Raw genomic sequence first — 4,433 nt, 5'->3', positions numbered from 1 at the left:
CAGCAGCAGTAGTAGTGCAAACCGGGAGCTGACTCTTGGCCCCAGCAGCAACTAATCAGGAGCTGAGCCCCACCATGCAGCAGTGCATCCCAGCAAAACACCAGTGGGACCCACACACCCCAGCAGCATAACCCCAGAAACCACACACCTCAGGAGACACCAGCAGGACCCATGCACCCCAGCAGTGCACCAGCAGGACCCACACACTGCAGCAGCACACCAGCAGGACCATGCACCTGAGCAGTGTACCAGCTGGAACCACGCATCCAAAGAGCACCTAACCTGATAGACCAATACCAGCTGCCAGTAGTCAATCCTCCAGGACCCAAAGCAGGCAAGAAGCACCATACCCAAACCAATCTTGGGGGCACAGCAGCCTTATTTGATACACACCAGCCTGCCTACACATTCCAACATCCCTCACCAGGCCTAGAACTACCAGACTGCTAAAATGGTGAAACAAATTTTAAAAAGAAACAACACCCATATGAAAGAAAAGGAAGAATCACCAAAAAAGGAACTACAGGAAATGGAATAAAGCAATTTGTCAGATAGAGAATTCAAAGAAATGATTTTAAGGGTGCTCAAACAATTGACTGAGAATTACAAGCAACCTAATAAGAATTATGAAGAGCTCAGTGGGAACTACATCAGCTTTAAAAAAGAGGTAGAAGCTAGAAATAAAAATGAGGAGGAAATAAAGAATAACATAGCTGTTATGAAAAATACCTTAGGATTCAACAGTAGATTAGAAGAAGCTGAACTGAATCAGTGAGTTAGAAGACAAGGTAGAAAAAAACCACCCAAATAGAGAAGCAAATGGGAAAAAAATTAAAAAGCAAGAGGAGAGTTTAAAGGAGCTTTGAGACAATACAAAACGTAACAACATCTGCATCACAGGGGTACTGAAAAGAGAACAATCAGAGAAAGGAATAGAGACCCTTTTTGAAAAAATAATGACAGAAAACATTGCTAAATTGGTGAAGGAAAAAGTCACACAAGTCCAGGAAACACAGAGACCCAAGCAAGATGAATCCAAAAAGTCCCACAGTTAGACACATCATAATTAAAATGGCAAGCATTAAAGACAAAGAAAGACTCTTAAAGGAAGCAAGAGAAAGACAGAAAGTGATCTACAAGGGAGCTCTCATTAGACAGTCAGCTGATGTCTCAATAGAAACACTGCAGGCCAGAAGGGAGTGGCATGAAGTATACAAAGTAATGAAAGGCAAGGGTCTGAATCCAAGACTACTCTATCCAGCAAGGCTATCATTTAAAATTGAAGGTGAAATAAAAAGCTTCACAGACAAAAAAAAAAAAAAAAAAAAGGCTAAAGGAATTTACCACCACCAAACCAGCACTGCAAGAAATGTTAAAGAACTATTGTAAGAAGAAGAAGAAAGAACAAGGAGGAGGAGGAGGAGGAGGAGGAGGAGGAGGAAGGAGGAGAAGGAGAAGGAGAAGGAGGAGGAGAAGGAGGAGAAGGAGGAGAAGGAGGAGAAGGAGGAGAAGGAGGAGAAGGAGGAGAAGGAGGAGAAGAAGGAGAAGGAGGAGGAGAAGAAGAAGAAGAAGAAGAAGAAGAAGAAGAAGAAGAAGAAGAAGAAGAAGAAGAAGAAGAAGAAGAAGAAATAGAGAGAGAAAAAGGAACATAGGCATAAAATAAAAATGGCAACTAATGAGTATCTATCAATAATAACCTTAAATGTAAATGGCCTAAATGCTCCAATCAAAAGACATAGGGTAGCTGACTGGATAAGAAAAACAGGAGAATATATATATATATATATATATATATATATATATATATATATATTTCCCCCCCTAAAAAAGACCCACCTCACAAGAAAAGACTCACACAGGATAAAATTGGAGGGATGGTAAAAAATTTTTCAAGCAAATAGAAATTTTAAAAACAGCTGGTGTAGCAATACTCATATCTGATAAAATAGACTTCAAAACAAGGGCCATAATAACAGACAAAGAATGTGGTCACTACATAATATTAAAGGGATCAATCCAACTAGAGGATATAACCCTGGTAAACATTTATGCACCACTTTTTATGAAGATGGCGCCAAAGGCCAAGAAGAAGCCCCTGCCCCTCCTAGAGTTGAAGCCAAAGCGAAGTCTTTAAAGGCAAAGAAAGCAGTGCTGAAAGGCGTCCACAGTCACACACACACACACACACACACACACACACACACAAAAGATCTGCACTTCACCCACCTTCTGTTAGCCTAAGATACTGAGTCTCCAAAAGCAGCAAAAATATTCTTGGAAGAGCACACCCAGGAGAAACAAGCTTGACCACTACGCCATCATCAAATTTCCCCTGACTACCAAGTCAGTCATGAAGAAGATAAAAGACAACAATACATTTGTGTTCATTGTGGATGTCAAGGCCAACAAACACCAGATCAAACAGGCTGTGAAGAAGCTCTGTGACATTGATGTGGCCAAGATCAACACCCTGATCAGGCCTGATGGCGAAAAGAAAGCCTATGCTCAACTGGCTCCTGACTATGATGCTTTGGATGTTGCCAACAAAATTGAGATCATCTAAACTGAGTCCAGCTGGCTAATTCTAAATATAAAAATTTTTACACTAAAATAAAAGCATATGCACCAAATACAGGTGCAACAAAATATATTTTAAAACTTCTGGAGAACTTCAAGGGACAGATCAATAGCAATACAACATGGTTGGTGTCTTTAACACCCCACTGACACCACTGGATATATCTTCTAGACAAAAAATTAACAAGACAAATTAACAAGGACACAGAATCCTTAAATGACTAACTAGAACAGTTGAGCTTAATTGATATTTATAGAATATTTCACCACAAAGCTGCACAATATACATTCTTCTCAAATGCACACGGAACATTCTTGAAGATCAACCAAATGTTAGGACACAAAGTAAGTCTCCACTAATTCAAGCAGATTGAAATCATCTCAAGCACTTTCTCAAATCACAATGGCATGAAACTAGAAATCAATTACAACAGAAACATTCAAACACATGGAGGCTAAATAGCATGTTATTAAACAATGATGGGTTACCAAGGAGATTAAGGAAGAAATTAAAAACTTCCTGGAAACCAATGAAAATGAACACACAACAACACGAAATCTATGGGATACAGCAAAAGCAATCCTGAGAGGGAAGTTCATAGCACTCCAGGCCTACCTCAAGAAACAGGAAAAGTTCCTAATTGATACTCTCACCCTACAACTTAAAGAACTACAAAGTAAACCAAAAGGAAAACCAAGAGTAAGCAGAAGAAAAGAAATAGTAAAGGTCAGAGGAGAAAATAAAAAAGACAAAGAAACTGAAAAAAAATTCAAAAATCAATGAAACATAGAGTTGATTCTTTAAAAAGATAAACAAGATTGATGGACCCTTAGCCAGACTCACTAGGAAACAAAAGGAGAGGACCCAAATAAACAAAATCAGAAACAAAAGAGAAGTAACAACTGACATCGCAGAAATACAAAGGATCATTAAAACATACTGTAAACAATTAAATGCAAATAAATTGGACAATCTAGGCAAAATGGACAAATTTCTAGAAAAACACAGTCTCCCAAAACTGAACTGGGAAAAGATAGAAAACTTGGACAGACCAATAACAACTAAGGAAATTGAAGATGTAATTAAGAAACTTCCCACAAACAAAAACCCAGGCCCGGACAGCTTCAAGGGGGAGTTTTACTGAACATTCAAAAAAAAATCTAACACTCATTCTCCTCAAACTATTCCAAAAAATCCAAGAAGGTGGAAGACTTCCAAACTCATTTTATGAGGCCAGCATGATCCTAATTCCAAACCAGATAAAGACACTACAAAGAAAGAAAACTACAGGCCAGTATTTCTGATAAACACAGATGCCAAAATACTTAACAAAATATTAGCAAATCAGATCCAGAGATACATAAAAAAATTATTCATCATTACCAAATGGGACTTGTCCCAGGGATTCAAGGATGGTACAATATTCACAAATCAATAAATGTGATACACCACATAAACAAAATTAAAACCATATGATTATATCAATAGATGATGAAAAGGCATTCAACAAAATCCAGCACCATTTCTGATAAAAAATACTCAGCAATGTGGAAATAGAGGAATCATATCTCGACATAATAAAGGCCACAGATGAAAAATTTATCGCCAACATCATACTCAATGGGCAAGAACTAAAAGCATTTCCCTTAAGAACAGAAAAATGGCAGGAATGCCCACTTTGGCCACTCTTATTTAAAGTAGTACTGGAAGTCTCAGCCACAGCAATTAGATATGAAGAAAAAATAAAAAGGATCCAAATTGGAAAGGAGGAAGTGAAATTGTCATTATTTTTAGATGATGTTACCATATGTAGAAAACCCTAAAGACTCCATCAAAAATTTACTAGATTTAATAA

General features: G+C 38.0%; 1 pseudogene; it reads left to right on the top strand.

The window, feature by feature from the left end:
• The first annotated feature begins 2,062 nt into the window (after positions 1-2,062).
• On the top strand, positions 2,063-2,563 carry LOC118622907 (annotated as a pseudogene).
• The last annotated feature ends 1,870 nt before the right edge of the window (positions 2,564-4,433 follow it).

This window comes from Molossus molossus, unplaced genomic scaffold (assembly GCF_014108415.1).
Source record: "Molossus molossus isolate mMolMol1 unplaced genomic scaffold, mMolMol1.p scaffold_m16_p_9, whole genome shotgun sequence".
Lineage (NCBI taxonomy): Eukaryota > Metazoa > Chordata > Mammalia > Chiroptera > Molossidae > Molossus > Molossus molossus.
Note: the sequence above shows the minus strand (reverse complement) of the source record. Positions and strands in the feature narration are given on the sequence as shown.